The 13,516-nt window shown below is 33.2% G+C and overlaps 2 long non-coding RNA genes across 2 annotated transcripts; both read right to left on the bottom strand.

Annotated features, from left to right (window-relative positions):
• Positions 1-1,341: 1,341 nt before the first annotated feature.
• Positions 1,342-5,113, bottom strand: LOC127839132 (uncharacterized). The gene is made up of 2 exons (XR_008030175.1): positions 4,940-5,113; positions 1,342-2,404 (listed from the first exon to the last, which is right to left on the bottom strand). It is a non-coding gene; the product is annotated as an uncharacterized LOC127839132 (long non-coding RNA).
• Positions 5,114-9,795: 4,682 nt separating this feature from the next.
• Positions 9,796-13,058, bottom strand: LOC127839125 (uncharacterized). Its single transcript, XR_008030168.1, has 3 exons — positions 12,893-13,058; positions 10,924-10,997; positions 9,796-10,638 (listed from the first exon to the last, which is right to left on the bottom strand). It is a non-coding gene; the product is annotated as an uncharacterized LOC127839125 (long non-coding RNA).
• Positions 13,059-13,516: the final 458 nt, after the last annotated feature.

Genomic DNA, 13,516 nt, shown 5'->3' with positions numbered 1-13,516 from the left:
TCGGTCGTCCATCTTGGTCAGAAATGTGTATTGATTCGTATTTGCGAATTTGTTAAATATTGCTTATATTAAATATTTAATTTATAACATAACTAGAAATTGCCTCATAAACAAATTATACAAATTTTAGAACAACGGATCGTGACTAATTTATAAATGATCGATTTTGAAACGAACTATTTTTCGAATATACTTCCGGCAAATAATGGCTACCTGAACAAGTAAACAATGACAAGACAATTACAAATGCATTTTTTGATCGATGACAAGGTTTTTATAGAAATGTAAGTGTTCAGTTAGTTTAATATGTACGTGTGCCCAACATTTGTATAATTCATTTTTCCGATCCCACAAATATTATGCCTAGATCGTTAATTTAAATATTGTTATGTCGACTTCCTTGAAACCGGATGTTTTATGCCCCACATGTTTAACTAACGTGTATGGAGTTCGAGATGTGACATAAACATGTTGTTATATGTTTTAAGGTAGCCAATTAGTCGTCGTTCCGAGTCCTATATATTTCAAATGAACAATCAAAGTGTTTGCCTTTTGGTAATATAGTTGATTTTTTGTAATTGTGTCATTTTGTGACTATAATGAGTACTGTATTGCGAGCTAATAAGTAATTTTGAAAATGAAGGTTCACTGGTAGGTCCACCATACTTAAAGTAGTTCCCAATTAATGTGTTAACTTTTGACATTTTTTATGTTTTTCTTTTGCATATTTTAGTATTGTTGGTGTGTGTTGTGTGGACTTTTCATTTGTAGTACCTAACATTAAGTGTGTACAATATTTTGACCAAAGGAATTTGTTCAATTTAACACCGTTTGTTATTTTGATAATTTCATGCATGCGCTGTATATTTCTTCAAAAGCAACATTTTGCATCATATTTTTTATTAGCATTTTCTTATATGTTCTACAAGTGTTTACGAGGCTATTGACTTATAAATTGAATTTATTGCCATAATATTTATTGAATTATTCCTATGTGAAGAATACGTCTTTTTACACTTTACATGAACCTTAAACACCTTTAGGAATCACAAGCGGTTTAATATGATACACTGACTTCTTTGGCTGACTAAAACAGCCAATACGCGCTCTCCAAAGAACAATATTTATTCCCATATTCACAAATTTGTAAAGAAATGAACGAGTCACAAAAACACGTCCGTGCTGATCAAGGGACACAACTCTTCATTTAAACGGTAAGTAGAAGGCATTCGGATGTAACGGTTTATGAGATACGTTAAGTGTATGTTTACTGGACGACCCTAAAATAGGCCTTAATATATTTAAAATCATCATGTGTTTTAAAAACACAACAGATCAACGTTATAATATAATAATCCATTTATATTGTAAGCGCATTTAAATTCATAACATCATGTTTAAACTTCTATTTTTTTCTAATTCCACGTGGTCAAATACATCGTAAGATCTCGACAAAAGCCGGAACTCCGTTGCACCTTTTCTTAAACGAATCTTCTTTACATAGTCATTCGATAAGTTTATGGATTGTCAAATTGCCGGCATCTTCTTTAATGCAAATGATTTCACTAAGAGAACTAGTATTGTTCATAAATCTGTTATTTAACGATGTTTCCGAATCAAATCGACGAATTATTATAATATTTGAACTATTTTCGATGCATCAAATCCATGTTTTGGTTTTACAAACAACAAATATGCGTATCGGTGGTACCAATACACAAAGCCGGAATACGTCAATGTCTTCTGTCATTTCTTTACATTTCACGCACTGAGACATAAGTTCTCCTGTTGTCATACGGCTGTTTTTTCTCATCATATTCATTTGTATCTTCAAGACATAAAATGTACCTTTTTTTTTTCCTCCGAAATGACGTGGATTTTTCACATATTCAAATATCCGATCAGCAAAGACTGTGCGGTTATTGAAAACTATCTCGTGCTTGCAAGTCAGTTCGTCCTCGCAATATAACAATTCAATTAGCTCATACACTCCCATTCTACCTTTAGTCTCTGCTAGTTTTGTCAGGTTATAACGATGTTTTTGTTTGTAATAGTTCACCACGGATTTGAATTGATTGCTGCGCTATATCGTAATACCGTCTGATTGTTTGTCAATAGACCACCACCAGTTGTTAGTTTGAATAACTACAAACGTACGTTGAGGCCAAAAACTAGTATTATACCACATATACAGAGGCGATCTATATGTCCACACCGTTTTAATCTTCTTATTTACGCCGACAAGTTCTATAAGTTTAGATAAAAGGTTTTCATCTGTAATATAATTGTATATCACTCCATTTGAAGTATGTGCCTCGGGATCAAAGTAAATCTTTGGCATCGTGTTTTCTTCCATTTCAAAATTACTTGGACTTGATTTCGGATCTTTACTAGAAGTTTAACCCTGAAAGTAAGACAAAAATACTATGTTAAATATTTTTTGCATCGTATTAAGCAGTTGCTTATTATCCCTCGCCAAAGGCGGAGATATATTGTTTGGGGTTGTACGTCCGTCCGTCTTTCCGTCCGTCCGTCCGGCACTTTTGTGTCCGGAGCCATATCTTGGAAGTGTTTTTGCGGATTTCATTGAAACTTGGTATGGATATATATATGAATAAGAGGATGATGCACGCCAAATGGCATCGTACATCATCTGTTAATAACGGAGTTATGGCCCTTTGTTTCTTGAAAATATGTTTTTTTTTGTATCCGGAGCCATATCTTGGAAGTGCTTTGGCGGATTTCATTGAAACTTGGTATGGGTATGAGTATATATGTGGTTAAGAGGATGATGCACTTTGGCGTGTCCAGAAGTATATTGGTGGGAAATATAAATTCAACGAATTTGCTTGTTTGATACATGAAAGATGTCAGATAAAGTGTTACAGATGCATTCGTTTACGCTATCTCGTCTAAGTAACCCCTTTCTACGACGAAGTTAATTATTATGAACGAGATACATAAATCGCGAAAACGACAAATTACCTCATGTGGATTTTTTATTTTTCGGGAACGACAGTTCGGTTATGACAAAGACATATATAGATAACTGGTGTATAAGACATATTTGATTATGGAGCAGTGATAACCTACTTATGGTTACTAACCGCTAAATAACACCGTTCGACAGTTATTAAAATTTCAAATGTGTCTATGTGTATTATACACAAGTAAATGAGCCTCACTTGATTCATAATTAAAAAAGGTTCTACAATGTGGAATGTGAGTTGCTATTTATGTCGTTACCTAGTGTTACTAATCCTGTCTCGCCGACTTGTTTAATCGTAAGAACAGGTTAGTTGTGTCGTTCCCACGAGTTACATGTCTTACTTTAAATCGGTCACGACTTTTCGTCTTTAATTTTAAATTGGACAGTATTTGGAATTATTCCCCAGATAAATTTATAGAGTGCCTTCCAATGTACTCAAGATCCTCGACCGTCGAGATTTTATTTGCTAGTCATTCGTTCATTAAAATTATATCAAAACATCTGGTCTAGCCGCGTATTTTAATAATATATACACAGCACATGTACTCCCGCACCACTTCCTCCACCAAAGCAAAGAAGCGACAATCTTTACAAAACACCCTATAAGGTCTTCCTTGGTGTTCCTTGTTGGGAATACTTAAACAATAAAACAAATACTGTTGCAATATAAAGTTTTAATCCATAATATATATTTCCAAAACGTGAACTAACCAAAAAAATGACGACAGACGATAAGAGAAAATAGCATTTTACCAATGGAAGGGGCAGGGGAATATATGCAGGTTTTGCATTAATAGTGGGATTGCGGCTGCCGTCAATTCCGACAAAGTTTATATAAAAATTAATAGTTCACAAACTTTTATCAAATAATGACCTTATTTGAGAGTGGTCGCTTACGCATTGAATAATTTAATCATTTTCATGAGGCTCTATAAATAAGATATTGTTATTCCTGTTATGTGTTAAAAAAACACACAGTTGCCAAATCAAATAAAATAGATTAACTGCAAACCAATCAACAAAGCCAAAATAGCGGTCGATATTTGGCTACTGGTTATTTGTGACGTACACTGTCAACCTTTCTAGAATATCCACAAAGCTGTATTCATATTATATACAGAGCCTAAATAAAGTAATAAAACATTGTTAAGTTTTGTGTGACTTTATTTGTAGTTCGATTGCATTTTAAGTACTTTTCTTTCGAGTGTTTTTTTCAAGCACTAGACCCAGTACTTGGTGTCTTTGGGGGAGATCGAAAGAAATCTTCCACAGTGGGGTTCGAACCCGTGATTTCGCGTACGCGAAGCGAACACCATTTCTAATACACCACGGTGACCTTAAATTATGTTTAATGAACATATATGTTATTTTCATCTTGACCCCACTTACCTTATCACCGGAAATATATGTTGAATATAATTCAGATCATTTTCGTATTTATATTTTTTAACTTCTTATATAAATGTTATAATAATATAATATTGTTCGTCCACAATTCAGATTGTCCATAATGCAAATATCAAGTTTGCAAACACGAAATATATTGTTCCGATAAGGCTTTCGTAAAAGTGTGTTAAACTACTTAGTATTTCTAATTGACAGTCGAACTATTTTTTGTTATCAAGAAGTGATTTCAACACAATAGCAATTTGTTATATTTGAGTATTCGTAGTGTGTCGTGTGTAATAATTATATCAAATTGGCAGAATATTCGTCGTTTGTAATACATTGTAATTATTTTGAAATGCAGGACATTTAGTAAAACAATGAATATAAATTGAAATATCTTCCGTGATGTAAATACATACGAATAAAATGGAAGAGGTAAAGTTTAAAGTGTAGTTGATTAAAAATAACGTCGAAATTAGAAGCAATATTTTCAATCAATGCAGTCTACATGCAATTTCAAATACAAAGCAATGTATCCACACATGAAAACAACAGAAATACCTTTGTAATAATCTTCATAGCCATGTTTTTCACCCAACAAGGAAGTAAGACCTACGAAAAAGCTACGCATGTATTAGTCATTCTAGGTGACATTAAAAGGAGAACTCTACACTGTAGCCATGGCACCAGAGGTATTCCAGTCTTATTTCCCTTTAATAAATGACAAAGAAGTATAAAGATGTTATATGTGAAAATTCTGAAATTTAAAATAAATAAACGCAACGGACATAGATATAATATATAAATATATACAAACATTTATGATATACTAATATAAACAGAAATAATATTTATATAATAACAAAAAAAGGAACAGGTCGAGCTCTCGGAATGCTCGTTAGATTTCGGTCGCAACGTACAATCAAAGCGTCATCAAAATCGATAGTAAGTGTTTGTTTTGTAATTAAACAAACTATGTCGCATTTAAATAATGCTGTTTATTTGTTTGATATGAATTTGTGTCAAATGCAATATATACAACATTAAATCGAAACACGAAGCCCTAGAGTCAGAGCCCAAGTTGTCGTTATAATTACCGCTCAAGTTACACATTATATTGTAAAATGTGTTGACTTTTATTCAGCAATATTATTTTCATAGATACAAGGCATCGAATACTGGGATGTTTTATGAGTTAACGTGATCAAATGATAATTGACTTGATTGGCTTCTTTAATTGTAACGATTGTAACCATGTAACGATCACTGCTGAGAAAATGTGAACGTCCAACCTTGATGGAGCTATATCTTATATGCTGATGCACCGACCAACTAAGTAATCTTTTGCGTAGCAGTGTTCAGTAAACAGGAACAAAAATTAAACACTTTATGGATAATTTTACTCTATCACGTGTTAAGTTGGTGCATTTTTTTTATTGAAATCGCTATATGGGCTGTAGTCAACACACGATAGTTTTCGCGCTGTTTCCTCTATACAATCTAATTCGTCCCTTCAACCTGTTTGTGTGTCTAGCTCTATGAGGGGTATTCGAAATTTGACAATATCACGATAGTTCAACTATGTTATGTCGATGGTCATTTTAATGGCGCGTGTCGTGTCGTTTCCCACTTTTATTGTCATGACATGACCTCAAAGGGCAATAGTGTTATAGTTCCTTTCTAAAAAGACCGAAGTCTTAAGGCATTATTTTATTTATAGTAACGATCTGTAACGAAGCTTTCGTACGAAAAAGCGTAACATCAGACTTGTACACGAATAAAACGTATACACCTATTTAATGTCGACTTGGTAAAACAAGTCAAATCAAATGGTTTTATATGCAATTTATATAAAAAATATTAATTCAAATCTGATCAATCGTTAAAATGTCTACAAAACAGTGCGAACATTTTCAGATCAGTATATTATTATAAAAAATATTAGCGGTTATTATCTTCGGAAATGCATATATTAGTTTATTATCTTCATTGAGTAAGTAATTCTAATCCACCAACAATGACTGTGTTACTATTGCATACATCTAGTCTTTAGTTTTTTTATAGCATTAAGCTTATTGTGTTACATGCGACAAAAGCTGTGTCATTAATACTTTATTTGAAAATAAACCCCAATTGCAACCATCGCGAGGACACATGTTACATCTAACACGCTTCTTCTGCCGTAGAAGGTCAATGCCACATTTAGAGGTCAAAAGTCATAGTCGTTAATCAAACATCTTCAAAATGTCTGTTTCAGCCAAGAATTTTTCATATATTGGTATATTTTATAATTATTACAAGATATTATAACACGATGTGTTGCCTGAAATACCCGTCTACTCATCTCAAAGGTTGAGGTCAAACTTTGAGTTTTCAAATCGAATTTGACCATAGAAAAGCTTGTATTGTACATAATTAGAGTTTGTAGACAAAGGTGCATGTATAGAGAATACTAGGTCGGTGCCGAATAAAGCAAAGTTTACTTTGCGAGGCTTAGAAAATCTGAACCATTAAAATGACCATCGACATAGCATAGTTGAACTATCGTGATATTGTCAAATTTCGAATACCCCTCATAGAGCTAGACACACAAACAGGTTGATGGGACGAATTAGATTGTATAGAGGAAACAGCGCGAAAACTATCGTGTGTTGACTACAGCCCATATAGCGATTTCAATAAAAAAAAATGCACCAACTTAACACGTGATAGAGTAAAATTATCCATAAAGTGTTGTTCCTGTTTACTGAACACTGCTACGCAAAAGATTACTTAGTTGGTCGGTGCATCAGCATATAAGGTATATCTCCATCAAGGTTGGACTTTCACATTTTCTCAGCAGTGATCGTTACATGGTTTTAAGCAAACATTGTTTCGTTATTTTAATCGTGCCGAGCCACATACATTACAAAAAGATCAGTAACTAACCTGTTTTTCTATTAATCATACCTCTACGTCCCCGATTTTTAAGAAATAATGGAGAAAAAAAACACTTAACAACTGCAGCTTTAGCGTAAAAGAACATGCATTGTGTCGTATGACGTGTTAATAATGACGTCACAAGTACGCGCCCTTAATATTTGTAAATAATGTTGTTTTTTGCTTTTTGAGTTGCATTATGTGTTAAAAATATATTACATCTTGGTATCAAATTGTTTGTTTTGTTGAATCTGATTCGATTTTACTAAAAATGATTACTTTATAGTTGATTCCGAGTAATATTACCATTCTCCACCGCGCGTGACAGCTATATTTCAGCACTGCCGAAATAGAGGAAAATTTATTCCACAGTGGTTTATTTCGACAATGCACGTCTGATGATGGGATAAACAGAGAATACTAGGTCGGTGCCGAATAAAGCAAAGTTTATTTTGCGAGGCTTAGAAAATCTGAACCACGGGCCTTGGCGAGTGGTTCAGTTTTTCGTGCCGAGAAAAATAAACTTTGCTTTATTCGGCACCGACCTCGTATTCGATTTATCCCATCAATTTTCTAAGTCGTAAATTATTTCTTTAAAAATAGAATAGGAAAATCGAACTACACGGAAAATCCCAAAGTTATTTTAAGCAAACATTGTTTCATTATTTTGATCGTGCCGAGCCTAATACATTACAAAAAGATCAGTAACTAACCTGTTTTTTCTGTTTACCATACCTCTACGTCCCCGATTTTTAAGAAATAATAAAAAAAAACACTTAACAACTGCAGCTTTAGCGTGAAAGAACATGCATTGTGTCGTATGACGTGTTAATAATGACGTCAAGAGTACGCGCACTTAATACTTTTTAATAATGTTTTTTTGCTTTTTGAGTTGCATTATGTGTTAAAAATATATTACATCTTGGTATCAAATAGTTTGTTTTGTTGATTCTGATTTGAATTTACTAAAATGATTACTTTATAGTTGATTCCGAGTAATATTACCATTCTCCGCCACGCGTGACAGCTATATTTCAGCACTTCCGAAATAGAAGAAAGTTTATTCCACAGTGGTTTATTTCGACAATGCACGTCTGATGATGGGATAAAAATACATCTGTAACTCTTGCTTATACGTAATTTTTGTTTAGCCTTTTGCAATTCCTACCAAGCATCCGATATTTCATGACAGACTATATGGTCCGATGACGTGTTTACGAAACTGGCACGACAACTTTAGGAATGATCGGTTCGGTTGGTTGTACCTAAACCACGTGCTGGTGCGTGACGTACAGATCTGACTTAAGCACTACTTAATCACCGACACATTGTTCGATTTTGGGAACGATAGTGAACAAGTGGACTATCGTAAATGTTAAATGGATGCAGTACAGTGCCCATTATAGGACGCCATGTTGACTAAATGAAAACCGCTCAAGTTAAACTTTCTCTTTGGAAATGTGTGGACTTTTATTCCGCAATTTTATTTTCAAAGATAAACAGCATCTTAAACGAAGAGATGCATGTCGTGGCTACTGGGATCAAACATAAACATTGCAAGTATAAGGCGCTAATTAATATTTAAGGGGTGTTGCTGCAGTTTATTTAACCGAGGCAATATTTATAGCAACACCGATGATGCTATTATCACAAATCAATATTTTTGTTATCAGTATCATCAGAAATTACCGAATTGGTTCATTATACAATTGTCATTGGTTCGATCCCAGGCGGGGTTAATTTTTTTTTTTAATTTTTGTTCTTTCTTTAATTTTATTGTTGTTTTTTACTCGAGCTCTTCAGTCCTGTTGTTTACATTCATCAATGTAAAGCATTTAAGCACAAACTTCAAAACTTGTCGCAATCTGTGAAAAAGAACATGCAAGTTATTAATGATTAAGGTCGAGTTTGATACTGTATAGTATAATGTTTGTGATAAAATATTGTCTTTTATTAATGCCTTTTGGTAAGCTGTTGTGATCCCAGTTAAGATTGTAAACAATTTCTAATGTTTATGCAAATTTCTAACAATCTATGTACCGGTATTTGGGGTTTGCCTAATTGCTGTTTTTTATGAAATTTGACGTAGACGGTAGGGATAGTTCAAACAAACAATCTATGTTAAAAGAGCGGTGACCCCCTTTTTTTGTTTGTGTTTTATGATGACAATATGTAGATGAACATATTTGAGCAGTTACGCAGAATTCTATTTGACAGAAAAAAATCCATTTATGTGGTTACAATAGTAAAACAATGACGTTTTTGGGGGAAACATAAAAATTATAAAAAATAATTTTTTTTTAATGTAACTTGTGTACTCCATTTTATTGGTAGTGGGTAGTTTAATTAAATGTCATATGACGTATCTTAGCATATACAATATCTACATGTTGCCAATTTCATATGTTATTAATTATTTTTACGCAATTAAAGATTTTTCAGTTTTATTGAAAAATTACATGTTATATAATGGTGAATAAAATCAAAACACGACCGGCGACCCTTTGTTTTTATTTCATTTTTCATATGGTATTTGTATATATATCTTAAATATAAATTTTCGACAAGATCTATTAGATGGAAAATAAATAAGCAAAACTGCAGCAACACCCCTTAACGTTATGTTTCTACCTTTTTTCAGAGTGATAATGATCAAATATGGATTTATATATGGATACCAATAATGGATACAATATTTCTTCACTAAGCACATGGAAAATACGGATATGGACACCAATAATGGATACAATATTTCTTCTCTAAGCGCATGGCAAATACGGTCAATCAATTATTCATCATGTGTCAAAATAGTGTTGAAAATCCTACAACCATTTTGTTTTTGATAAAAGATTAAAGACATCTGTGGCAAAATGTTTGCAGTTGTACTTAATGTAATGATACCGGGTGTTTATCTCGTCGTTATGATAAAGCCAGGCGATAAGACCGTGAACGCTGCTTGTGCCGTAATCACTTTTCATGGTTTTCATCGTATGACGAAGTGGGCGTATTTCTTTTCTCAATAAATAGTATACAGCTGCTGGATATTTGCTGCGCTGAAGAGTTATACCATCAGATGATTTTTCAATTGACCACCACCATTTGTCTGTTTCAAAAACGACAAACATGTGATACAAATAAAAATATGTTATCTGCCACCAAAACAAACTCTTTTTAACGGCCGTCACACCTCGAATTTGTTCATCTGCACCGACGAGCGGTATAAGCTTAATGATTAATTCGTCTGCTCGAATGTTATATATTTCAACTGAGGTGTTATATATATCTGAGTCAAAGTAAAGAGTGTTTTTCCAAGAGGCACCCTTTTTTCCACCTGAAACACCCTGAAAACAAAATTTAAACAATCGGTTGAATATATGTAAACAACAGATGCCAGTATGAGAGTATCAATAGTTGTTAAATGCTTTGCATCCTACGATGAATTAATCTTTCATAAAGATTGCTCAATAGAATAATTATGCCCACATGAAACTTATGCCTATTCACAAACATAACGTTTGTCTCATTTCAATGTTGAGTCGGACAAGACAAAAAAAATGTCAAATAAGTTTTTTAATGCTTTGATTATTTATCATTTAGGTACAATGAATTTTGTAAAAATACATTACCAAAACAAGATATGCCGATAACAATAAAAGCACCAGAACACGCATAGCTGTGAATTGTCTTATATCGATGAACCCTGAAACCCAAAACAAAATAATCATTGTCTTAATCAGTGAATCTATTCACTTCAAATCCACACATCAAATTATATTAATATAGTAAACATCAAATTATATTAATATAGTAATATAATTCATTATGTTAATTGTTGGTACTATACACATGATATCGTTTGTATTTATCACTTCTTCGTACTCTGTACAGGATATCCCGATCAAGGCATTTGTCTATAGACATTGTTTTCTAGCAATTGAAGATTGTGATGATGCGTATGTTTCACTGCACTGTAGGGAACTCAAAATGTTACGGAAATATGACTGCTAATATGTACATGTTTAAACACATCATTCTCTTCCGGATGAAGGGCCACTTATTGTAAATTAATACGTTTATTATTATACTATCATCACGGTTGCATTTACGAATCACTATTAAATGATATAAACCACGCTATATTTCCAACGTATTGAAACAAAGCACAAGAAAAATGTAAATAGCTTGGCATCAATTGGTGTTTCTCATGTTTTATGCAGCAAGCGGCCTGATTTTGTGTTCAAACTTGTAAGTTTATCTTCCCTAGTTTACGATACTCTATGAATAATAACTCAAGTCCCATGACTGTGTACACAAAAAAATGTATACACTGAAACAGGTCTGTTTAGACATTATGCTTTTCCTTAAAGTTTGAACATATAGATAGACGATTTGCCTTAATAGGAAAAGTATTCAGGTTATATAACGAAAATTGATAATAGTTCCGTAACTCGCATTGCGTTGTGACCTGTCAAGAGGGAGCGTATGGTGATTTGCGTTTAAACTGTTCGTGATCCGTTTAGAAGAATTGTATCAGACACAGATGTATACAAGAAATAATGTACACACAATACAGAAACAGTCACACGTGTACATTGTGTTCATTTATTGAAAGTTTAATATAAATGGTTTTATGTAAATGCCTCAGCAGGATAACCGCAATTTATATATAGTATACTCCAACCGCAATTTATATATACTATACTCCAAGCGGATATATTAACCATTCCACACCTTGGCTATGTTAATACTTATACAAAGTATTGTGGATTAGGCAAGGTTTAAAACAATACAATGTTATGTTATTTTTGTTTCAAGTTATTATTAGAAATAATTATAAATTGTAAGCTTTAACGGTACTAAATATATAAGCTGCCATTTAATTTAACTTTTGTTCGACAATTTTCTATGATGAAAGCTGAGCAGAATTTCAAATGATATCAAATTGGTTAAAAAATGTCCCTAGAAAGGCTGTTCAGAACATTATTTGGAACTAATTCTCAGATAATGGGCAATATTTTATCATTTAGCATTAAAAAACACATTTAGATGTTTATCACGAAAGCCTGAACCTCGCGCCATGGGTCGTGGTTCATGTTTTCCAATTCTTGCCAAATAATCGTATCTGAATTCATCACTAACCTAGTTTATCGATTTTCTATATTAAATTTACAGAAAATCTTTAAATAGATACGGTTTATCAAATTATTGTATTGAACAACTTGAAACGCGCATTTAATTTGCAGCATAACTGTTATACACGGAAATAAATAAACATGCAGTGGTGTAGTGGATATGGTGTCCGCCATGCTGTCGTGAGGTCACGGGTTCGATCCCCACTGTTGGAGCGTTCTTAAAATTTCCCCCATAGACACCAAGTACTGGTTCTTGTCCCAGGAAACGGACTCGAAATCGTTTCAAATAAGCCTAAGGCTTGTATGCATTCGAGCTAAAATAAATAGGTTTAAATTAACATGCAGATGCAATTCGTTACTTTTTTAACATAAATGCAACGTTAATGTGCATGTGAACACACTTACAATATATTCAAACTTATTAAAGTAAATACTCGTTGTTGCTATTTCCAGAAACCCTTACCTGCGAAGTATCCGCTCCGAAACTGAAAACACGTGATACAATTTCAATGGTTTATACTTTTTGAGCACGCTATTACGCACAACAAGATAACCGGCCTTCAAGTTGCCATTTTAATTAGAATGTAGGTCAATCCATACAAACATGCAGAGGTTCAGTGTTTATCGCAGCTTTCCAACGATAATATTTTCATTTAAATTCAGGTCACTGCAAACATGCATACATTGCAGCGGCTTGCTGCAACGTGAAACAAGAACACACATGGTATTGTTTGTCCAACTACACGCACTCTGGTGATGTAAGAAGATTTTAATTTGAAAACAATAAATGAAATACGATAACAAGTTTTTATACCAATAACAAAGTCAATTATATTTAATATGAAAATTAAATAGCTTCCAGAAATGAAAATACAGTCACAATATACTGTTTACGACATGTACAATGACGTTAATTGTTTCGTAGTTTGTATCCTATGCAGTTTACGCTCGATTGCATCGTGCATATTATTTAAATCTGAAACAATTACTGCAAGATTAGTTCGTCCATGCATCTACACATAACAGCAAGATTAAATTCGAAATTCGGTCAGACATTAGCAGCTGATAGGCATTGTCAGATCTGCAT

This window comes from Dreissena polymorpha, chromosome 7, assembly GCF_020536995.1.
Source record: "Dreissena polymorpha isolate Duluth1 chromosome 7, UMN_Dpol_1.0, whole genome shotgun sequence".
Lineage (NCBI taxonomy): Eukaryota > Metazoa > Mollusca > Bivalvia > Myida > Dreissenidae > Dreissena > Dreissena polymorpha.
The sequence above is the reverse complement of the archived record's forward strand: the minus strand, read 5'-3'. Positions and strand labels throughout refer to the sequence as shown.